This window comes from Pseudorca crassidens, chromosome 8, assembly GCF_039906515.1.
Source record: "Pseudorca crassidens isolate mPseCra1 chromosome 8, mPseCra1.hap1, whole genome shotgun sequence".
Lineage (NCBI taxonomy): Eukaryota > Metazoa > Chordata > Mammalia > Artiodactyla > Delphinidae > Pseudorca > Pseudorca crassidens.
In genome coordinates this window covers 85,800,945-85,826,330 of record NC_090303.1, presented here as the reverse complement: position 1 = coordinate 85,826,330, position 25,386 = coordinate 85,800,945, and the positions used below count along the sequence as shown (strand labels likewise).

The window sequence follows — 25,386 nt, the reverse complement described above, 5'->3', positions numbered from 1 at the left end:
ACATACCATTCGTTCAATTTTAAGATCCTCGATTGCTCTTGGGAACAAGTATACTGCTGTGGCATGAAGTGGAAGGTATAATTTGGAGCCAGAAGAGAGAAAGAAGACTCCTTTCAGAGGTAATATATTCATGTAAACGTAAAAGTTATCAAAAAAGACTTAATAATCTTACCAAGTAATCTAAAGCTAAATTTCATAGACAAGTTCCTTATAGAACTACCACAAACTTTGTAGAACTCAAGCCTTCCATGGTAAAAGGTTTTAAAACTTCTTTTAAAACAAATGCAATGGGTTTAATCTGTTTTGGTTTTATTTTATTTTTAATGCTTTTTTTTTAAACATCTTTATTGGAGTATAATTGCTTTACAATGTTGTGTTGGTTTCTGCTTTATAACAAAGTAAATCAGCTATACATATACATACATCCGCATATCTCTTACCTCTTGTGTCTCCCTCCCTCCCACTCTCCCTATCCCACCCCTCTAAATGGTCACAAAGCACCGAGCTGATCTCCCTGTGCTATGCAGCTGCTTCCCACTAGCTATCAGTTTTACATCTGGTAGTGTATATATGTACATGCCACTCTCTCACTTTGTCCCAGCTTACCCTTCCCCGTCCCCATGTTCTCAAAAAAACAAACAAACAAATGCAATGGGGATAGCAAGCCACAAAGTGTACTGCAATGTTACTTATTATTGTTTGCTTTATCACCCACGGTAACTTGTTTTGCATCTAGCAAAGACCCAGAAAAATGTAAGGATGAATACTTATCATAATTCATTCCCATGTGGACTTTTAGAATCCAGGAAGACAGCTTGCCTTTCTGTTTCAATAGTTAGACTGAAAGGAATCTGGAAAGTGCTGCACACAGGAGTGGCTCTCAGTCGAAACTGGGCTCATCTCCAGCTCTGCTTAAGAGAGTTCGTTGCTGTCTACATGTGATATTGAAGGGAATGAGGAAAACAAACTTCCTTAATTAGTGTATGGTACCAATGACCTTACTTCACTATGGAAGAAATAAATTGCATTTCTTCCTCAGCATATTCTCAGTGAATATCTGAGATACAGGGAGATATGGTTACTTAGTCAGAAACGAGCATTTATTTATTTAAGAGAAATAAGCAATTCAAAGGAGAACTTTCAACTTAACAGAGGGAGAAAAAAACTTTATAAAAAGGGTCATGCCGGTAAACTTAAAGAAAGCAAAGGGAGTGAGGAAGAAACAACGAGGTATAATAAGTAATAAAAATAAAAATAAATGGATGAAAATAAATATATCAATTACCACTAAAAATTTGAATGAGTTGCATTTCCCTTTCAAAAGACAAACTTTCAGATTGGGCTCAAAAACATCCAAAATTAAACTATGTATAAGAAATTCACTTCAAATAAAGGGACAAAGGAGGTTTGAAAATAAATGGTTGGGCAAATCCAAAAGCATGAATGGCAATATTAATAACAAATTCAAGGCCAAAAGCATTAAGTAGGAACAAGAGGATGGAATGATCAAAGGCACTATGGCAGAGATTGCTAGATGCCTATGTCCATTCCTTGTCACCCTTGCTAACAAAACCTCATTTTAATTTGTTACAGCAATCTGTCTTGATACAAATTATTTTTCCCATCCTCTTTTACAATTGAGCGTGGGCAATAAGTTGTAAGCAGAGGTTAATGGGTGGGGCCTGTTGAAGTCTAACTCAGCTGGAAGCTATTCCTTTCTGCCTTCTTCTTTTTCCTCCTTCTTGACTGGAATATGTACGTGATGGCTGGAGCTTCAGGAACCATCTTGCAATGATGACTTGGAGACGAGCACCACTTACTAAAGGTGGCAGAGCAGAAAGACACACAGAGCTTGCATTCCAGATGACCACGAAGCCCTGCTACCAGCCCTGGACTTCTTTTTACCATCAGGTATCTTCCATGTTTGAGAAAAACACATTTCTATTTATTTAAGCCACTATTATTTGGGTATCATTTTATATGCAGCCAGCTCAATTTCCTGCAGTACAGATATAAACATGAAAAAAATATAATAGTTTCGGCTATGAAGAACTAAAAAAAGTACAAAATTTAAAAAAAATCAAAACTGCTAGAAAGACAAGCATTATTTGATGAGATGACAACCATAGCAGTAGATACCTCTTTCAAAATTTGATATAATATGAAGTCAAAAACAAGTGAGAATGTAGAAGACTATAACCTATAAGTTTATCATACATGCATGTATATATGAGTATATGTGTGTGGTTGGTATACAGTAAAAAACTATAAATTTTTACCTTACAAAAAGAGAATATGCAATCTTTTCATATGTGTATGGAACGCTTACAAAATCAATCATGTATTTGGCCATAAAAGGTGAAACCATATTGTGGTTTGGGTGCAGAAGATGTTGGAACCAGACAGTCTGTCCTACAGCTTGCCGGCAGAGTGACCTTGGGCAAGATACTTAACCTTGCTGGGCTTTCTGTCTTTATCTATAGAGTAAGACTCTTAATAGCTAGAAATGTTTTCTTCTATAATTATTATCCCTCCTGGCCTAGCATTTTCCAGGTTGATGTCCATTTACCTACATAAAGCTGCTAGTGTTGTTTATAACCAACTCTTGGTAGGGGTGCCAGGCCATCAGATGGCTGTCATTGGTCACAGTTTCCACTGGGAGGGTCAGGGCAGGATAGAAGGTTAACATTTCTCCATTTGGCCTCAACTGAACAGTGAACACAATGCTGTCTAGCACAGAATTCAAGAGCACCAAAAGAATGTTAAATGGATGAATTGTTACTTGCAGGAAAAGAAACAGGCACCATGTTTCCAATTATTCTTCATTTCAGACAACAACTAGCTGTTTCCATTGGCTGGCACAGTAGCTGAATGGGGAACACTATTGAGTAAACTCTACTGAAAAAGGATGAATGTGGTCCAGTGAATTTTTTTGACACAGTCCCAGCTTTATTTTTGCCTATTACTGGCAAGCTAATATGGAGGACATTAGGAAACAATCGACAAAAACTTCGTAAATAAAGCTTAAAAGACAAGACTTATCTATGGCCCCCAATACATAAACTTTTTATACCAACAAGGATCATTTGTGACATAAGGCAGAATCTCTAAATTTAGCTACTAGATACAAAAAGAAAAAGCACATATCAATCTTTTTTTAAACCCACCAAATAAAACATTTTTTAATCACAAAAGCAAAATATTGAAGTATTTATAATATTTTAAAATTGATCAAGAAATATAGTATTTTCATGAGCAAGTATAGTAATATATAAAAATAAGAACACTATTATAAATACAACAGAGAAAATACTATTAATTGTATATTATAATAATTATTTCATAGAAGTAAATATAAACATATAGGCTATGTTATAAATGATAAATGCTGAATATGTTTATATATTTTTAATAAAATTAAATTTAATGAAAAATATTATATAAATAAGAAACTTCAAAGTTTTATCCCTGAACTTAGAGGGAAAGCAAAAATGAACTGAAGATAGTAAGTTTATTTTAGGTCTCAAACCACTGATAAACTGATGTCAACTGGGAATGAATGGGGCATTTGTTCCTTTGCTTTTGGGGACCTGTAATACCATCATCAGAGTGGTGTTTATGTTTTTGCATATTTTCCATGTTTCCTCTCAAATATGTTGATGTATAAATAGATAAACTGAGGGTGGTTAATTTTTTGGTCCAAAGTATTTCCTAACTCTCTGGCTGGTGCTAATTTCTCTCAGCATTATCTAGTGTATCAGTTCTTCACCAATCCCCACTCCTTCTTCTCTTTAACAAAGGTTTTGTGTGATTACAAAATCAGCTCCCATTTTTCTGCTTAGAATGACCTTCTCGCCAACTCTCGCACTCATAAATATCCTTTCTCCGCCTCTGCTTAAGCTGTTGTCATTCACAGAAGCTCCATCTTCTTTCCATGGGTAAGAGAACATCAAACTCAGGAAGCAATTTCTTCCACCTATGGGGTTTCAGACTTACTCAGATACAATTCAAACAGTGCATTGCTTCCCAGATGAAGATACATATAGGGTGCCCATCTATCAGGGCGGAAGACAGATTGGGGAGGAGAGACAGAGAGAAATCGAAACAGAGAGGAGAGAGGCAGAGAACAGACTTCCTCTGTCTGAATTGTACTAGAGGCTGAGATTCTGTACTCCTTCTGTAACCCTGTTGATTAGCACAATTCTATCAGGACTACATGAATTTTTAAAAATTCAACTTGGCAGATAGTAGTACGTATTTACCGGATTAAATTGATAAAATCAATGTTAAGAACTACATCAAAATGATGGGAAGATTTTTTTTCTAGTCTAGAAGATATTTTGTAAGGATTTTTTTTTTAATTCCAAAAATTGTCTTCCTAAAATTTATATGAGTCTATCTAATCATGAAAGGCACGGGATCATCTTGCATTTCTGCCTGCTCCCAACACACAGAGGTCAGATACCTTGTGCTGCCCTCATCCTCATGATGGGAAGAGATGCCACAAAATAATTTTAAAGGATAAAGAAGGATTAAGAAAAAACAGAGAAGAGGTTCTGACGAAAATGCAACCAACATATGAAATCAGGAATCTTTCTTTCCACGGAATTTATAAAGCTTCTTTGGACCATTCTTGTCCCCTGGTACTTGTGTTCCCTTCACCAGACAGGGAAACTCAAATTTGCCTATTAAGAATGCCATCTGCGGGCTTCCCTGGTGGCGCAGTGGTTAAGAATCTGCCTGCCAATGCAAGGGACACGGGTTCGAGCCCTGGCCCAGGAAGATCCCACATGCCACGGAGCAACTAAGCCCATGCGCCACAACTACTGAGCCTGAGCTCTAGAGCCTGCAAGCCACAACTACTGAGCCTATGTGCCACAACTACTGAAGCCTGCACGCCTAGAGCCTGTGCTCCGCAACAAGAGAAGGCAGGACAGTGAGAAGCCCACGCACCGCAACGAAGAGTAGCCCCCACTAACCGCAACTAGAGAAAGTCCGCGCACAGCAACGAAGACCCAACACAGCCAAAAATTAATAAATAAATAAAGTTATTAAAAAAAAAAAGAATGCCATCTGCCTCTCTAAAAAAGGACAGACTGAGTGGGGTGGAGATGGTGAGGGGAAAGATGAGGGATTAAAAGTCTATAAAGTTTGAAGAAGGAGGAAAGTGAAAATTGAAAAAACTAAATTTAATTGTCAGTTTCTTCTTCAAACATCACTTCTGGTTACAAGATAATTTGCAGTAGATTAAGACCATGTTTTTACAAACCTAACTCACATCATCATTCTAGTCTCTGATATATCTCTCTTCCATTTATTGGTCAATAAAGAAATTCATCTCACCCAGAATCCAATCATTTAAAATAAGTCACAATGCATGACTCAAGATTCAACTAGCAGCAGTATTTTTCCTCATATTAGATTTAATGTTTCCTTAAAGATTGGCTTGTAGGTTAGTTTATTCTCCACTCCCAGGTAGCTATAGATTTTTGTTACACTGTGTCTGTTGTATAAATACGTTCGTGTGTGTGTGAGTGTGTGTATGAATAAAATATAATGTGTACATATATAGTGTTTGAATAGTATTATAATTATAAACACATGTTTACAGAAAATATTGATTTCTCCAATTCACCCAAGGAAAGGACAAACTAAATAAAACAAATGCCATATTATAGAATACATCTGACTTTCTTTTTTTTTTTTTTTTTTGCGGTATGCGGGCCTCTCACTGTTGTGGCCTCTCCCGCTGCGGAGCACAGGCTCCGGACGCGCAGGCTCAGCGGCCATGGCTCACGGGCCTAGCCGCTCCGCGGCATGTGGGATCTTCCCGGATCGGGGCACGAACCCGTGTCCCCTGCATCGGCAGGCATACTCTCAACCACTGCGCCACCAGGGAAGCCCCTGACTTTCATTTTTAAAATCAAGTAATTTTTACTCAAATTTTACAAATCTGACTCAGTCATTTCTCATATGCTAGGGATCGAAATCTCCCTCATACATTTGAATTATTCATCATAGATGTCAAACATTACACAAAGATTTATGGTGAAATTAATACTGTGGATCAAGTATAAGTGGCTGCTCCCCAGTTGCATTTGACAGCATTTCTATCTTTCAATGGTTCCTGAAAAGTCTAACAACAGGTTTGCGGAAGTCAGAGCCTTTCTCGCTACAGTTACTGTAGGAGACATTTTCATGGCCATTCATGGTGTGCAAGATAGGCAGACTTGAATTCATACTATCTAACTTTCTGTCATCAATTATGCTTATTGTTAAATTAATCCTTGTACAGCTATATTAATCAACCCCAAACCAAATCCTTCAAAGGTTCTTCATTGCTTCTGGTCAAAGGTGAAAGGCTCATACTCCTAGGTCTTGCATTCATAGCCTTTCTCCACTTGCCTACTCACCGTTCGCCAAATGTACCCTGTACCTTTCCACCTTCAGGCATTAACTCAAGCTGTTCTTCTCATCTGGAATATCTTCTTCCTTTTGCTCTACAAACCCAAGACTACTCATTTGCTTTGTAAATTTTGTGCATTTTAATTAAACAAAATAATGCATGGCAACATTCTTTTTAGGAAAATATTCAAACAATATAGAAGTATACGTACAGCAAAAACTGAAAGTCCCTATGAATTCTAGCCCTCCCTTCGCCTCCCCCATCACCTGCTGACTGCACTCCCACCTCCCAATTTGCTGGTATCGTATCTTTCCAACAATTTCTCTCTGCATTTAATACACATATAGTTTTTGTTTATTTCATTTTTGGGTAAGTGCAGTTAAACTACATACTCTGGTGGCTAGCTTCCTCCTCTTCAAGAGCTATATTAAGTTTCCTCTCTCCCCTGGAGCCCCCCTCACTGCTTTAGCATCCTCCCCCATCCCTCATTACCCTGTTTTGAACTTTTAACTCTTGGTATCCATGGCACTCTTCTGATACGTCTCTTTATGACACTGGGTTTTTAAACTATATTTATTAAATGTAAGTCTTATCACTGGAATGTAAAGTCTTTGAGGGAAGGAACTTACCTTCATCTTTTGTGGTGTTTAGAACTGTATTATGTAGGTATTCAAAACTATTTTCTTGAGGTAAGTGAACTTTAGGTTCCCCATTTCCTGACCTAAGGTGGGAAAGCTCTGCTTAAGTGGAGAGAAAAATAAAAATGTACTATAATGAAGTACTTTAGAGTTTTCATGGTCTCTCCTAAGAATTCTCCCAATCTGTTCTACATGATGAGTTGGCAGGTTTCTACAAATCAACTGAGAAGCCCAGGAACTTTGTGAGAAGTCAGAAACCCCGGGCAAAATATTTCTTCTCTGATCTTTCAGACCAAGGACAGCTCCACCAGTAAAAAAACCTCAGAGATGAAAACATTCTTATAGTGAAGGGGCATTTTCAGCACAGGCTGATGGGGGAAAGAGTTGTAAGGGAAGCACAGACTATCCAAGGAAAACACACTCTCTCAGACTTTTAGATCTAAAATTTCAACTCTCGCTGAACCACTTCTCCAATGGAATTAATCACTGGCATAACAGCCACAGCAATTCAAAACAAGCCTTTCACTCTTCCTTTTAACGTAAAAGCTGTAACGTCACACTTGACATTCCTTTTAAAAATGTTATTCTCTCAGATCACAGAGAAGGCAAAATAACCAGTAAAACAGATTTTCTCTTTTATTTTCAAATACTGTTTCTTCAACAAGTTACTTAATACTTCTATGCCTCAGTTTCTTTATCTATAAAATGGATATAGTGCCTACTTTATTGGATACTGAACATTAAAATGAGATAATCAAGTGCAGTATGCAGCAAAGTCTGGCTCATAGTAAGTCCTCAAAAATATTAGCAATGATGAGGATGATGATGTTATGGCTTCTCACATCTATGTCAGGAGCTGAAAGGGTTTTCTACAAGGGACTTCAGCCAAAGAAGGCAGACAAGGGAGAACACTGCTGAGATATTATTATAATGGTGAACATTATGAGTGACATTTCTTGGAAAATTCTATTCAGTTCCTTCAATCTCATTACAACAAATTTGCTTAGAATCTTTATTAAACTGACTGTTGCTTGAAATAAATGGGTTATTAAATGGAAAATCTCTTTTTGTTAAAGTTTCCTCTGAAATAGTATTAGTCATAACTGGATTTTATATTCCTTTTGACATCTTACATGTCTTCTATTAATAGTCTCAATTCTTTAGTCCAAATAACCAACTGAAAACATCTAACTTAATATTTAATAACCAAAGATTTTATTTTATCAAAAAAAGTTGCTATTGGTCCCAAAAGAGAGCTTCTAAATCCTCCAATGGAGGCCATTAATCAAATCACATAAAATTATTTTGGTTAATATGTAAATGCTTAGAATACTGCAGATATCCAAAATACTTCAAATTGATAATTTTAGGGTCTCTAATAGTTATTGAGACACTGTGGACATACACAGAGAAAATCTAAAGCAATGAGCTGGTTAATTTAGACATAAAGATTCTCAACGTCAATTAATTGAGAGTTTCAGTTTGAATTACTCAATTATTCAATTGCTTACTTCACCTGGGCAATGTGTATATAATAAATTAACTTAGGCTATCTTAATAATTAATGTGTGTTCATTGATGTACAGGCTAAGGGCATAAGATTTGAGGTCAGAAAGATGAGGGTTTAAATTTCAACTTGGTAACCTCCTAGATCAGTGAACTTGGGCAAATTGTTTAACCTAAGCCTCATTTTTTTCATCCCTAAAATATGAGAAACATTTATTTTGCTGATTTATAAGGATAAAATGAGGAAATACATATGAGGAATAAAATGAGGACAGAGCTTAACTGACACTTACTAGGTTGACATGGTATTATTTCTTTTTTCTTTTTTTAACCACTTCAGTTTCTAAACTGTGATAATAAACAAGTAAATACATAATATATCAGATGGTGATAAACTCTGTATAGAAGAGCAAAATAGGAACCCTAAAGGTCTACCGATGGGGGAAGTGGTAGTTAAAGAAAGAAAAAATCGAAGGAGACATAGATCAGGTGACTTAGCCTCACTCCATGCATATAAACATCAAGAAGCAAAGGGCAAGTTATGTTCTTTCCGCCTTTGTTGTTTCATGACTGTGATCGTCATAACCAGGAGGATACAGGCTAAAATTATGCAGGCAAGTGGGGAAGAGGAAGAAGTCGGGAGTGAGGAGGTGGGGGAGCTGAGAAGCTCAGACTTCCCGTTGATACCCGACAATGCAGTCGAGAGGATGAGTTGACTTGTACCAGCTCAGTTTCTTCTTTTGATCATTAAAAAAATGATTATTTAAAAAATAACATAACCACATTACAGAAAGGATATAGCCTAAATACAGAAAATCTGAGATTTAGAAAAAAAAATAAGCCTATAATCCCATTAGCCTAATGTATTTGATATCAGCACTTGCGTTCATTTCCTCCTAGTCTTTTTTCATAAGCATATTTTTAATACATCTTTTTTGGAATATAATTGCTTCACATTGCTGTGTTAGTTTCTGTTGTACAACAAAGTGAATCAGCCATATACATACATATATCCCCATATCCCCTTCCTCTTGAGCCTCCCTCCCACCCTCCCTATCCCACCCCTCTAGGTGGTCGCAAAGCACCGAGCTGATCTCCCTGTGCTATGCTGTTGCTTCCCACTAGCTATCTATTTTACATTTGGTAGTATATGGTACTGATGAACCGAGTGGTAGGGCAGGAATAAAAACAAAGACATAGAGAATGGATTTGAGGGCATGGGGTGAGGTGGGGGAGGGGAAGCTGGGGCCAAGTGAGAGTAGCATTGACATACATACACTACCAAATGTAAAACTGTATGCATATTTAAAGAGAACTGATCATACTGTATACAATTGTGGATCCTGTTCCTTTAAATATAACATTGTTTCATAAGCATTTTCCTTGTTGCTAACCAGCTTTTTATAACTATCTTTTTAACAGTGAATAATATATCATTTAGTAAATGAACAGTAATTTACTTAATTTAACTATCTCCTTATATTGTTAGATGTTTAGAATCTTTCCAGTTTCTTGATACTATAAATATTGTATCCATATACATTTTCCTGCCTATTTTCTTTTCCATATATTATCTCCTTAGAATTGATTTTCAGAATTTCCAAAACGTAAAATGTTCCAGGACATCACCATTTTTTGACTCTTTATATTTACTGCCAAATTGCTTTTCAAAGGGATTATATCAATATGCAGTCCTAAAAATAGTGGGTGAGAGTACCAAACCTCACTGCACCCTTGAAAACATTGGATTGTTTCATTATTAGTTTGTTTTTACTGCTTCAGTTTCCAGGCTATGATAATAAACTAGTAAATACATAGAATGTCAGGTAGTGATAAGAGGGTTGGAGAACAGCAAAGTGGTGAGAGGGAAAGTGCCAAGGAGGGGAGAAGAGTTGGTGGGAACCAACCCTATTTTTTAGGGTTTTCTATAGGATGATCAGGAAAGGCCTTTATATAGGATGATCAGGATTCTATATAGGATGATCAGGAAAGGCCTTGAGGGTTCCTACTTTACTCTTCTACACAGGTATTTGAGTAAAAGCTGAAGAAGGTGAGGGAGTAAGGTATGAGAATGGTCTGAGGAAAGAGGGTTTCAGGCAGAGAAAACACCAAGAAAGGCCCTAAGGAGAATTCACGCTGGGTAGTCTTGGAGGGACAGCAAGAGGGCTAGTGTGGCTCCTGTGTATTGAGAAGAGTGGGGTGGGGAAGGAGATGAGATCAAAGGGAAAGTGGGCAGCCAGGACGTGTACAGCTTTATCAGACACTGTGAGGATTTTTCTTTTATTTTGAGTAGGATGGGAAGGCATTGAAGGGTTTTGGAAAGAGGTGAGTCAGGAATTGATTTGTGTTTTGTATGATTAGCTGATTTGTTCGGAATGGGTTAAATATGCTCAAAACGAAACAACATCTTTCCTAGCAAACCTCCTACATTCTCAGCATCTCCATCAATGCTCTCACCCATCAGTGCTCAAAACCGCAGTCATCTTTCGCATCTCAAAACCAATCATGACCAACCCCTGTCAATTCTGCCTCCAAAATGTCTCTTGCACCTGCCTTCTCTATCCATTCCCATTACCTGAACCCCACCATGACAGTTTCTAACTCATCCCCTAGCCTTCTATTCTTCTGCTCACCACTCGTACTACCCATGCTATCAGAGCAATCATCCTAGCAAAGCTGATCATTCATTGGTCTACTCTTTATCTTTCTGCCCCCACCCCCTGCCCAAATAAAGTCCAGATCCTTCAGAATGGAATTCGAGCCCTACCACAATCTGATTCTAATCTAGTGGTCAAAGATTATCTCCCGTTATTATTCAGAATTAACTGTGCCTTCCTGTCTGACAAGTTTCCTGAACCAGCTCTGCACTTTCTTACCTACACCTTTGCTTACATTGTCTCCCCTTCCCTGCACCTTCTGTTTAAAGCACCCTTCCCTTCCAGTCCCCATCCAGAAATCCTAGCCATACTTCCAGGACCACCCCAGTCATCACCTTCTTCATCCCCAAACTTCTTGGCTAGAATTATGCTTATTTCCTCTGTGCTCCCATAAATTCTACTCCATTATCCACACATTCAGTATCATATAATACCATAGTTTTGTGAATATGCTTTCTTTCCTACTAGATGGTAAGTTCCATGTCTTGTTTATCCTTGTAACTCCTACAGCGCTTATTACAATGCCTTGACCTTAGTAGGTGTCCATTAAATGTTGTGGAACTTAAATACCTAAAAGCCTTGTTGTTGAAACAGAACTAGAATTCAGGTCATCTGATTCCCAGCTCCATATTCCTTTCCCAATACCATTCTATCTTTCAGACTTCTCTATGGTTCATTGTCATCCCATCTGAAGTACATTTGAAACCGCTAAGGAATTTTAAGGAAGGATGACTAAACAGAAAACAAATGCTGAAATTTATTTTCCATGTAGCTATTTAAGCCAAAGTGAATCTAATTTAGAGGCACTAAAATTTTGACTCTGAATTAAAAACAAAACAAACCATGGTGCATACAGATCTAGAGACTTTTTTTAGCTTCTTAGGGTTTGATTTTTGAGCTGTGCTTAATATTTTAGGAGTCAAGTTGCCATGTTTCTTGGTATGCTATAAATTTGTAGTCTTGGAACAAAAGAAAAAAGTGTGTGTGATTTTGCTTAATGGATGACAGCAACATTTCTAGCCCCTAAAAATATGAGAGGGTTTAAATATTTGGGACGAGACCCTGAGACGAAGCATAATTCCTAACTATCCCAATCCTTCCCTTGCCTTCCCATCTTGAAAAAATATTTAAGGAACTAGTGTTCTAAACTGGGCTTCCCCTTTGGTATTTGAAATGAAATAAGTGAATTATACTCATGATACATGTTGTACACAAGTATATGTAAAATGAGAGTAAAATTAAGTTATAGTATTCACAATATAGCAATAGCTAGTATTAATATGCACACATGGAAATTATTTTTGAGTAATGAACACTGATGTCTTAAGAAAAGGAAGATTTGACTGAGTTAAAACACATATGTTAGAGAATGGTTTAAGGTGGGGGTGAGGGGAAGGAAATGGAGTGACTCTTTCTCTCCTAAACTAAGAAGGTGTTTTGCCACCTTCTCGTCATTGTAACTTAGAAGGCGGTAGCATTGCTATGAAGAATGTCCCATTGAGGTTTTCACAAATTCAAATGAAATGGGATAAAATTAAAGCCTTACACTTTACAGGAAAAAAAGGATGAAACTGAAGCACTAATTCATCTCCCTCTACTCCGTCTCACTCGGAGCCTTACAGCAGTGACTGACCTGTGAATCTGACATGAATTGTAATATAGGATCATAGAAATGAAAGTAACCTCTGAAGTAGTTTCATCTACCTTCTATCCTTGGCAAGTAAGCCCCAAACTGTTACAAACAAAGAACTAGTATTTCAGAAACTTTCCCATAGGCAATTTTCCCCAGCTACAACCTGAATTCTACCTTACAGAATGGCACGGACAATTTTTCTTGTGCTCCACAATGGAGACGTGAAAACAGCTTTTTGCCATAGCTAATGATCATGACCATTTCGGTATCACATGGGTTATATTTCTGGACTCCGGGGAGACAGCACAGAATAATGGGTAAGAATTCAGGCTTAGAGACAGATTAGTGCTTAAGCTACAGCTGTATCACAGGCAATTTACTTAAGTTCTCTAAGCCTCCATTTCCTCACCCATAATGTGGGGATGATAATACAGTCCAGCTGATCAAATCACTATGAAGAACAGTCTAGAACAAGTGGTATCCAATAGAAATAAAGCGCAAGCTGCAAATGTGAGTCGTATATGTAATTTTAACTTTCCTAGGAGCCCCGTTAAGAAAGGTAAAAGGAAACAGGTGAAATTGATTTTAGTAATGCACTTTACTCAACGCATCCAAAATATCATCTCAACATGGAAAAAATATCAGTGAGGGGCTTCCCTGGTGGCGCAGTGGTTGACAGTCCGCCTGCCGATGCAGGGGACGCAGGTTCGTGCCCCGGTCCGGGAAGATCCCACATGCCGCGGAGCGGCTGGGCCCGTGAGCCATGGCCGCTGACCATGCGCGTCCGGAGCTTGTGCTCCACAACGGGAAAGGCCACAGCAGTGAGAAGCCCGCGTACCACAAAAAAAAAAAAAAAATTAGTGAGATATTTTATATTCCCTTTTTTGTACTAAGTCATCAAAATCCAATGTGTGTGTGTGTTTTTTTAATTTATTTATTTTTGGCTGTGATGGGTCTTCATTGCGGTGCCTGGACTTCTCATTGTGGTGGCTTCTCCTGTTGCATAGCACGGGCTCTAGGCATGCGGGCTCAGTAGCTGTGGCACGCGGGCTCGGTAGTTGTGGTGCATGGGCTTAGTTGCTCCGTGGCATGTGGGATCTTCCCGGACCTGGGCTCGAACCCGTGTTCCCTGCATTGGCAGGCATATTCTTAACCACTGTGCCACCAGAGAAGCCCACCGATGTGTATTTCACATGTACGGTTTGACTCAACTCAAACTAATCATATTTTAAGCCCTTAATAGCCACCTGTGGCCAGTGGCTACCACGGTGGAAAGTTCGGGTCTAGAAAAAAGCTGTAAAGCACTTAGCATTATGCTAGGAATGTAGTGAATGCTAAAGTGTTGGGGCTTCCTTTATTATCCTTAATGTTCTTAGAGAACTTTGTAATCTTCCCAAAGCCTTCATTTCTCCAGGAGAGACTGGACCTGGCTATGATGCTCTTAGGAGTACCTGGATGGACTAGGTTACTCAAGCTGAGACTTTCAGTTACTTCAAAGACCACTTCCTCATGGCCACCCCCAACTATTGTCAGGAGAGCGCCACAAAAAGTGGGATCTATATGGAGAATATATCCACTGAGTGCCAATGACCTTTAGATACTGACACATTAAACCCCAAGAAATAGGCACCATCACTAATCTGCCACCTTCTCATATAAATGGGACAGGATAGGACATTTGCTAAAGCAACCACTTGCTCCTATAATTTTCCCCTTATAAGGAGGTGCTATGCAATACACTGTGCTCAAAAGTTGGTTTGATAAATTAAACCTACAGTTGGAATATGACCCATCAATTCCACTGGTATACCCAAGAGAATTGCAAACACGTTGACACAAAACTTGTAAACAAATGTACACAGCAGCATTATTCATAACAGCCAAGAAGTGGAAACAACCCAAATGTCCATCAACTGATGAATGGATAAACAAAATGTGATAAATCCATACAATGGAATATTATTTGGTAATAAAAAGGAATGAGGTACTAATTCAAGCTACAGCATGGTTGAACCATGAAAACATGATGCTCAGTGAAAGCCAGACACAAAAAGCCACATACTGCATGATTCTATTTACATGAAACACCCACAATGGGCAAATCCATAGAGACAGAAAATAGATGAGTGGTTTCCAGGGGCTGTGGGGAGGGGTGAATTGAGAGTGACTGCTAACAGGTATGGAGTTTCTTTTGGGATGCTGGAAATATCCTGGAATTGGATAATGGCAATGGTTGTACAGCACTGTGAACATACTAAAAACCACTGAATTGTTAAAAAAAGAAAGTTGATTTGTTGTCCTAGGGAAGCATGGTCAGATACACAAGTACTGTCAAATCCCCAGAATACAGAAGTATTTGTAAGACTTTAGAAATAGAAGAGATCACCTGTGCCCAAAGTATTATTTGATAGGATATCATCTTTAACTACAGCACACGTAATATCGTCTTTTCTCTCCTTCCTCTTAAATTAAAATTGTTTTACATTTTAACATTAAGCATATTAACTACTAAGAGAGCACAAACCTCAAGGACACACACACAGGTACATATAAATGCATGTACATATGTCAGAATTTTCTGAAAGAATGTACCTGTCACTCTTCTGTTCAAGGCTCTCCCATCACCCCCATCTCACCCTCAGGATGGCCCCACACGTCTCCAGTGCCACCTGCCTACCGTGTGGCAGGAGAGTGCAGCAGTTAAGACATGAGCCAGCCTGTGTAAAAGTCCAGGTCTCACTACTCACTAGCTTTATGACCTGGGCAACTTTCCTAACTCTTCTGTGGCTCAGTTCCCCTTTACAGTGAGGATGATAAGAGTGCCTGGGCTTGTGGCGAGGATTAACAGAATTAACATATATAAAGTGCTCAGGAGAATGCCTGACCTGTGGTAGATACTTTATAAGTGTTTTATAAATAAAAGTAAATAAATATTTAAAACCCGGTCCCGACAGCATGCCAACCTTGCTATAGAGCGTGCTTTCCCTCTGTCTGGAATATTCCTCATGATAGCTCCTTCTCTCTTTCCTTGTGCAAATATCACTCTATCCCTCTCCCTTGCTTGTTTCTGTTTGCAGCATTTATCACTTTCTAATATTCTATATGATAATTTGCTTTTGTATCTTCTTTGTGGCCCATCAACTCCTACTAGAAGGCAGGGATCTTACCTGTCTGTTTGCTACTCGGCCCTAAGCATCCAGGACAGTGTCTGCTGCAGAGAAGGCACTCCACCATGTTTTCTGAATGAATGAATGGACAGTGTTTACTTCTGGGCCGTGGCACTGGGGACGGGGACGGGAATGAGATATACTTTTCACTGAACATAAGCAAAAGGGTGCTTATGTTGTTGTCATAACAATGAAAAGTGTGAAATAAAATACTGAAAAATAAAGAGTACGTGGACCTGAGGAGAAGCTGGTAGCATAAAACAGGAAGACTTCAGGTATCTGTGATCTGTGTAAGGATGCTCCTGCAAGCCACCTTTAGACCTTACCCCTGAGTAAAAAGTGGAATGACACCTCAGAACTGGCGTTCAGCCCTAGGCTTGAAGCACAGCACGCACACAGGTTAGGAAGAAGTCTTAATAAGATGTTCCGTATTGCGTAATATGTACCCTGTACCTATGGGTACAGTGAGAAAACTTTCCATGGCAAAAGGCCTGTTTCCAGGCACAGTAAACAGAGAATTCGTTAAAGGTTGTTTGCCCTCTTCCCCCGCTGCAGCCTGGACAGGCAGGTGGCCATGGTGCGTGGGACTCCTCAGGCAGCGACGGCCTGTCTCCACGGCCTGGGAATAGTGGTCTTCTCCACTTCCTAACAGACCCTCTGGAAACCTGATAAGGATTACAGGATCCCATAGAAGAGCACTGGACTTCAAATGAACTGTTCTGTAAACTTATCCCAACTAGCTGGAGGTAAAACTCTGTCTTCAGGGTCTCCCACCTCTCTTTTCCATATCTCCTTTTCCTTCCCTGAGCTTTACTACCTCTGCTCTCTGCTGTCAGGAGAAAAACAACCAATGAGTCACTAGCCCCTTGAATAATGTATTACCCCTCCTGTAGGATTTTACATTTAAAAAGTGGTCGATAGGAAAGAAATTATGATGATAATGTTAATAATGATATTAATAATATTGATGATGGCAATGATAGCTGATGATAGCAGATATTGCTTATTGAATATTTACTGTGAGCCAGGTATTCTACTAAAAAGTGGATACAATTTATCTTATTTAATCCTCCAATAATCCAGTGAGGTAGATATTGTCATACCGACATTATAGATGAGGAATGAAAAGTCACATAGTTATCAAGTGGCAGACAAGGGGTTTAGGAGAACTGTCTCTAAAAATTTTTGCCCTAAGGAATTCCATCATGTTATTCAAACACATGGATTTCTAAGGTGGAAACTTTGACCCTATAAGGAGAGAGCTGGGGAGAGTCAGACAATCACAGCACCCCTTAGTAGCAATGAAATTGACCACTGAGGCTTGAAACTGCAAACAATCCGCTGTGTCTATGACGGCTCGGGTTCAAATCCTGACCCTGACACTCACGAGATTACCTGGGGCAAGTCGTATAACCTCTGCACTTGAGATAATAGAATTCAATGAGATAATGCCATTGAAGTGCTTGCAATAGTGTGTGTGTGTGTGTGTGTGTGTGTGTGTGTGTGTGTGTAGCGTTCATATACTGTGTATGTTGATTGTTATAAATCCCTACAATTAGAATAATTTATTTCTAGCTTCCAAATAACAGAAGTTCTCTTTCACCTGATTTTATAATGTAGTTGTTGGTCTATTTTCTATAGATTTTTTTAATTGAAAAGGTAGTGTAACAGTAGAATTTCAAAGGACAATACCTCAAATGCCATTTCCCTAACACAACAATTATTTTAATTTTGCATATTGCCTTCAAGTTTTGCTAATTCTGAGAAGCTACATGGAGAGGGCACTATATTGAATCAGATTTGGATTTTTATCTTACTCTTTCACAAATTAGCTGTATAACCTCAGGGAAGTTACATAGCTGCCCTTTGCCTTAGTTTCCCAAAATATAAAGTGAAGCAGTTAGACCAGATCACCTTTAAGATCCTTCTAGCTCTAACAGTCTGTTTTTTTAATCTGTAATCTACTTTTTTTTTTTGCTTTCATGATTTACATGAAACTGTATACATAAGATACATGTAAGTAATGTTTGCAAGTTACTTAACTTTCTAAACTATATCAGGGAAATAAAACTTTATGTATAATGAGTTCTGCAAAGGTAAGGTTATAACTAAAGACCCCAGAAATTTTAAAAGTAGCTACCAAATTACCAAAAAGCTATAAAAATTAATATTCAGTCATTATATGTATGTTTGCAACTAAAGTATTACCAATTCCACACGTTAATTTATAAGTAATACATTTAGTTTGATAAAGCCATTCTAATATTTGTTGATATATAGTTATTAATTCATAATATAAATATGAAAATGTTACATTAGTGTAGTTTTTCCATGAGGTATTCTTTTTTATTTTAATAAATTTATTTAGTTTATTTATTTATTTTTGGCTGTGTTGGGTCTTCGTTGCCGCGCGCAGGCTTTCTCAAGTTGCGGCGAGCGGGGGGGCTACTCTTCGTTGCAGTGCGCGGGCTTCTCATTGCAGTGGCTTCTCTCGTTGTGGAGCACGCGCTCTAGGCGCGCAGGCTTCAGTAGTTGTGGCACGCGGGCTCAGTAGCTGTGGCTCACGGACTCTAGAGCACAGGCTAAGTAGTTGTGGCGCACGGGCTTAGTTGCTCCGTGACATGTGGGATCTTCCCGGACGAGGGATCGAACTCGTGTCCCCTGCATTGGCAGGCGGATTCTCAACCACTGCGCCACCAGGGAAGCCCCAACCATGAGGTATTCTTAATTTTTAAAGTTTCTCTACCAAAGAGGGAAAAACAAAGAAAAAACAGGAGTGACTCTACCTGACTTAGATCATACTGGCAGAAACATGTCAATGTGAATGTCTATAACTAGTCACGGGATGAAGCAGCCACTCTCCTGCACTGCTGCTTGGTGTGTAACCTGGTGTAACCTTTCTAGAGACGACCGGACAATACTAATCGAGAGCTTAAATATGTTCCTACCCTCTGGCCAGGTAATTCCACTTATAGGAATTTGTACCAAAGAAATAATAATATGAGCACAAATGCTTTGTTGCAGTATTGTACATAACTATAAAGACCTAGCCTAGACCATCTTATTATACCAACTAGTAGAGGCACTATCAAAGACTCCTAGGGTCATGTCAAAATTAGTCAGGAGCTAATTTGAAGATGCTGTCACAGGCCAAACAAAGGTTAATTTCAGCATTAATAATAATAAATAAGATGTGTTGAAACAAATTAAATATGTTTCAATTAATGAGTTTGAATGATAATTTAAAGACAAACAAACATAAAAAGCAAACCATTGGCACATACCAGAAAATCAACTCAAGGAATAATAGGATTAAAAATATAGCCATTTTGCAATCCTTAATAAACTAATGACTCCAGGTAACAACATAAAAGAAGAGATTATTACACATTATGCACCTCTTAATGGCAAAACACATTACCTATGAAGCAGTCTTGCCAAAAAAAATAAAGAAACCACAACTGAATCTGTTAAACCCTGTAGATAGTTGCAGGTAATATAGAGGACAGAGGAACATGTTAAACTATACCATGAAGATGCAATGAGAGAAATCTAGGCTGTGGGACAAACAACTTGGTTTCTTCAACAACTAAAGTGGAAGGAAAAAAATATTTCAGTGGAAACCCATTTATATTTCAAGAGATTTAACAGACATATCAACCTTTAACAGACATATCAACCAATCTCATCACGTGAACCTTATTTGGATCCTGCTTCAAACAACCTGTAAAAATAACACTATGGTGTTTCCCTGGTGGTGCAGTGGTTTAGAGTCCCCCTGCCAATGCAGGGGACACGAGTTCGATCCCTTGTCCGGGAAGATCCCACATGCTGCGGAGCACCTAAGCCCAGTGCGCCACAACTACTGAGGCTGTGCTCTAGAGCCCGCAAGCCACAACTACTGAGCCCACATGCTGCAACTACTGAAGCCCGCGCGCCTAGAGCCCGTGCTCCGAGCAAGAGAAACCACCGCAATGAGAAGCCTGCGCACTGCAACGAAGAGTAACCCCCACTCGCCGCAACTAGAGAAAGCCCGTGCGCAGAAACGAACACCCAGCACAGCCAAAAATAAATAAATTTATTTTAAAAAAATTATGACATTCATGAGACAATTGAAATTCTGAACAATGACTTATTTCATATTAGTAACATATCATTGTTAATTAGTTTAGATGTGATAATGGTTGTTTTAAAAGGCCTTAGCTTTTAAAGATCCATATTGAAATATTTGTGGATGAGATGATACAATTTCTGGAATTTGCTTTAAAACAGAATAAGTGGGAAAGAAGAAGAGGGAATTGATGGGTTGGTTTGGTCATCATAGGTTGATAGGTACATAAGGTTCATTATGCTCTCTGTCTACTTTTGTTTATGTTTTAAATTTTCTATAATAACATTAATATACATTTACATATAATGGGTTTGCGTGTGTGTGTGTGTTTGTGTGTGTGAACACCCATTATAAGGGATACAGCAAAATATTGATGGTGATTATCTCTGGATGATAGAATTGTGGGTGGTTTGGTGATTTTTATCTTTTTGTTTTTACTCTACTGTATATTCTATAGTTTTACACTGCACTTATATTCTATATAATCAGGAAAAAATTATTTTAAAAGAAAATGTTTTAAATTGTTTAACAATACCGTTTTTACCATTCAACTAGAATTCACTCCTGATGTAATGAATAAAATAACTTTGTACTTTTAAAATATAATTGGCCAGGCAAATTACTTAATATTTAATTATAGTTAGTTTTGAGAGGGTACAGAAAATAGTTCATGAAAATATAAGGCTGAAGTAAAGTTTGAGGTCTGGAAATTCTCTCATTTGGTGTAATAGGGTAATCTTAAATTTATAGCTTAGGAGGAAACAGTTAATTTTTTTTCTCCTTCTTACATAACACAAAAACAACTGATCCAGTTTGGCACAAACTTTCACCTCCAAAGTCACCTTTGTGCTGAAATTCAGCACCTCAGGTTTCAGTCAAACAACTTGCAGATGAGAAGAGGTTTCTTAACAAAATTTTCTTGTAATTTTACTATCGTGTTGGTTCCTGGGAACTTGGGAGAGTCCTTTTTTCATAGTTAAGTGGGTCGGGGGAATGCTTCTTTCTCCTACTTTCTAATATGCAGAAGAGCAAGCAGTTTAAATCATTCCTTTTGTATCGCTTAAATAAATGTAAGTCCAAGACAGTAGTTGCAATTAAGAAAAAGATAGTTAATGGGTATTTTTAGCATATTAATAGTTAATACGAGGTATTGCAGAGTTTGTCATTCAATTATGAGAAAAATCAGTCCTTTAAGATCAGAAAAAAAATTTAAAAACTAACATAAATACAATTATATTTTGTAATTACATGTAGACTTACAATAATTATACCATGATCTGAATGTTCTATAATCAGATAATTGTCCCTTCTTCATTTATTTTGAAATAAAGACTTTTCATTTATCTAATTTTCCTTCTTCCTTTTGTTCACATGTAATTTTCTGCTACAGAAACCACAGTCAGCTCCTGTTATGAAATATATTAACAGATTATCACTTAAATAACATTTTGTTCTGAATGTAGGCTTTAAAGCAAAGTCATTGGTAGATGTAGTTTATTCATTTGGAAGTGAAATTTTCTGACTTAAAACTGGCTAGAGACAGATAATGTCAATTTGGGTTCATTTGTCCATTTGAGGTTCCACGGGTAGTTAATTATATGCTTCACATAAATTCAGCCTTCACTTGCAACTATGTGCCAGGCTTTGCACTAAGTATTTTCATATTTACAATCTCAATTATTTACTATAATAACACTGTGAAATAGTTACTTTGGAGAGAGTTTAAGTTGTTTGCTCCAGGTCAGACAGTAATCTAATTGATTGCAAATTTTTATTTTATTTTTTTTTAATTTGCGGTACGCGGGCCTCTCACTGTTGTGGCCTCTCCCGTCGTGGAGCACAGGCTCCGGACGCGCAGGCTCAGCGGCCATGGCTCACGGGCCCAGCCGCTCCGCGGCATGTGGGATCTTCCCGGACCGGGTCACGAACCCATGTCCCCTGCATCGGCAGGCGGGCTCTCAACCACTGCGCCACCAGGGAAGCCCTTGATTGCAAATCTTATGTTACTACTTTTAAGTTATGAACATGGTGATTGAGACCATTTGTAGCAGTCTTTGGTGCCTAGTATGGAGCCTTGAACTAAATAGTATGTCAAGTCAGTTCGAAAGCTGATATTCACCCGTCTCATTGTAAAAACAGAGTTCTCTACCTCCCCCCACACCCAGACCCACTCCGGAGGATGTGCAGGAGATGCAATGTGCTTCATACTGCTTCATGCATGGAACCAGCTAAGATGGACCATCTCTCATGAAGAAGAGGCATCAAGAAGAAGGGAGAGGGCAACCTGTTCACAGCAGCAAAGCAGTGCTAGCTTTCTGCCTTGATCTTTTAACGAATTTAACAAGGTACAGACATCTTTAAGCCTGGGAATACACAATGTTTTGATTTGTTGACCAACAAACTAAAGGTCAACCTGAGAAAGTTGATTCTTGACATATTTCCACCAAGGGTCACTTGTTTCCATCCCAATGGACTCAAAGTTAAGAATTAAAAACCTCAACGTTAGTAAATTATATGTTTGGAATACTGAGACTTCTAATTAGACGTACATCCCCAGTGCCAGTAGAGCCCACTCTGTTCGTTTACTCGTTACTCATAACCTCATGTAAAACTGTTTGTTTGGGATGTGGTTTTTTTAAAAAGCCTTCAGGCTTAGTTAAAGAATGGAATATGTGAGAAAAGAATTTTCCAACTTTTGTTGACTCAGTGATGAAAAGGAAAAATATGTTTATAAGAATTTGGCTGCTTGGTAACTCAAAAATAATTGATGTAAGAAACTTGAAATTTCACATGTTAAGTGCTAAATCCAATTATACATTTCAAACACAATTTTTCAAAGCATATCCTTGTTCTAGCTCATTAATATTACAGAATCATTCTGATGGACATCAAATTATTAACTGTTTTTATAAGAGTGTACTAGAAATTACTACTAGGAATATTTTATTTGTGGAAACATAAATACAGGTTATATAACACCTTGTAAGTGGACTTGAACTAAAGGATCTTAAAAATAAATAGGAACAACAAAAATAAAACATGACTAACTCTCCAGCCACCATCAAAACAAATGTTTCCAAGGACCTGAAGCCAAGAAAATAGAAATCTATAAACACAAAGGCTAAGATAAATCAGTTGCATCTCCTAGGTCTCCATACATGACAAAACAAAACACTGAAAACCCACGGAAACCAAAAAACCCCACTTGCTGTGAAGGAAAGAATGTTGAAGAACATTGACCTTTTCTGCCCTCTGCCTACCACAGAAATCCCCACCCACTGCTGATTTTTATTTTTTATTTATTTTTGGCTGTGTTGGGTCTTTGTTGCTGCGCACGGGCTTTCTCTAGTTGCAGCGAGCAGTGGCTACTCTTCGTTGTGGTCCTTGGGCTTCTCATTGCGGTGGCTTCTCTTCGTTGCAGAGCACAGGCTCTAGGCACGCGGGCTTCAGCAGTTGTGGCATGCGGTCTCAGTAGTTGTGGCTCACGGGCTTAGAGCGCAGGCTCAGCAGTGTGGCGCACGGGCTTAGTTGGTCCGCGGCATGTGGGATCTTCCTGGACCAGGGTTCGAACCCATGTCCCCTGAATTGGTGGGCAGATTCTTAACCACTGCGCCACCAGGGAAGCCCCACTGCTGATTTTTAAATTTTTGAATCTCCAAAAATTATGGGAGATGGATGTCTTAAAAATGCAGTAGATTCAATCACATAGGTCATATCATTAGCTGAAGTAGTAATTACTGAGGGAAGGCTAATCTACTTCATTCATTTTAATAACCAATTCTTTCTCAGATTTACCACAGAGCCAAATCAACCTAATTATTAAGGTACAGTAATATTGTATTGAACTGTTTTTCAATCCAAGAATTTTTATTATGGAGAGAAAACTTGGATAATTTTAGCAATTATGTGCTTCATTTCTCCTTTTCTGTACCTCCATTCTTGCTTATATATAAGGTACTGAATTTAACTTGCTTCATTCTTGATGTTTCACATCTTGTCATTTTCTTTTAGAAAAATTTAAACTAAAGTTTAAAAGGCTACAGGGTAAGTGTTGGTGTCTAGTTCCTATGTTTAACAAATCATAGTCCCTAGAGCCCAGACTGCTGCCCTGCAGAACAAGAGGCCAAATTCTGGCTGCCCTGAAAAACCCCGCATATACAACTAATGCATATTCTAAATCTTACCATACCTCTCCCAAAACACTTTCAGGGATGCCTGACCTACACAACCTCTCCTTGCAGCCAGGCACACACCATTTCTCTTATTTGGATGTAATACTGCTAAAGAGCAAGGTCACTTGAAAGAAAGCTGAACTTGCAATCAGAATCTAAGTGTAAGTTCCAGCTCTTTAGGGGACCAGTTACAGGTAATTTAGTGCACTGGGTAAGTGCGTGCCTGCTAAAGCCAGAATGGGTTGGTGCAAATCCTGGGTTTTCCACTTTCTAGCTCTGTGACTCTAGGCAAATTATTTAAATCTTGTGCCTCAGTTTTCTCATTTGTAAAGTGGTAATAATATTAATAATTACCTCGTAGAGTTGTGAAAATGAAACATCTTAATATGGCTTAGAACAGAACATCAGGTAGCCTAAGCACTCAATAAATGTCAGCAATTATTATTGCTAGCTGCATGACCTTGGGGAGCTCACCTAACCTCTGCGATACTCTATTTGATCTTATGTCCAAAAAGGGATCATGACTTCATATGGTCTTTATGAAGACCAAATAAACTCATGCAACGTATGTGACAGTCATTTTGAAAACATAATCAAGTGTTGGACAACTCCTTCAAACAAGCAGAATCAGTTCCTTTCCACTCTGTCCCTGTAATACTTAAAACATATGCATACACCTGCTAAGCACTTGTCACACTGTATCATAAGAATTTGCTTACCTGTCCATCTCCCCACTAACAGTGCATCCTCTGATTCACCTCTGCACCCTCAGCACGTTGGACATACCTGGCACAGGACAGGTACTCAATAAATATTTGTTTAAATGAATATTGTCCAAACAACTGAGCAGGAATTCACAAGGCCTCTGCCAGGAATGATGGATTATCACTTTTTGCCAAGTATCCTCAGTAGACCACCCAGAAATGTGCTTGTTTTTCCTCAGACACAATGCAGCTTGTGTGGTTGCATTCACTCATTCTTTTCCCTTAATAAATACACTGGGCTCCATACAGTGTACCACAAGTGGCAACTGCCCAGGTTAATTTAGTACCACATACTATGCAGAAAGAACCTATTTAGTATAGAATCATTTACA

The 25,386-nt window shown here is 38.4% G+C and overlaps 1 protein-coding gene and 1 long non-coding RNA gene across 7 annotated transcripts in view; one reads left to right on the top strand and one right to left on the bottom strand.

Annotated features, from left to right (window-relative positions):
• Positions 1–25,386, bottom strand: part of MKLN1 (muskelin 1) — a 359,034-nt gene that overhangs the window by 302,546 nt on the left and 31,102 nt on the right. For 4 of the 6 annotated variants that reach the window (XM_067747040.1, XM_067747042.1, XM_067747037.1 and 1 more), the window contains exon 2: positions 16,008–16,079. The exons of the other annotated variants lie outside the window; for them this stretch is intronic. The gene's annotated coding sequence lies outside the window, so the exon portion shown is untranslated. The remainder of the gene's footprint in view (positions 1–16,007; positions 16,080–25,386) is intronic. 6 annotated transcript variants of the gene reach the window in all.
• LOC137229318 (uncharacterized) overlaps positions 1–25,386 on the top strand; it is a 70,316-nt gene that overhangs the window by 43,158 nt on the left and 1,772 nt on the right. The window contains exons 3-4 of the long non-coding RNA XR_010945630.1: positions 25–1,911; positions 22,284–22,463. This is a non-coding gene — a long non-coding RNA (uncharacterized lncRNA). The remainder of the gene's footprint in view (positions 1–24; positions 1,912–22,283; positions 22,464–25,386) is intronic.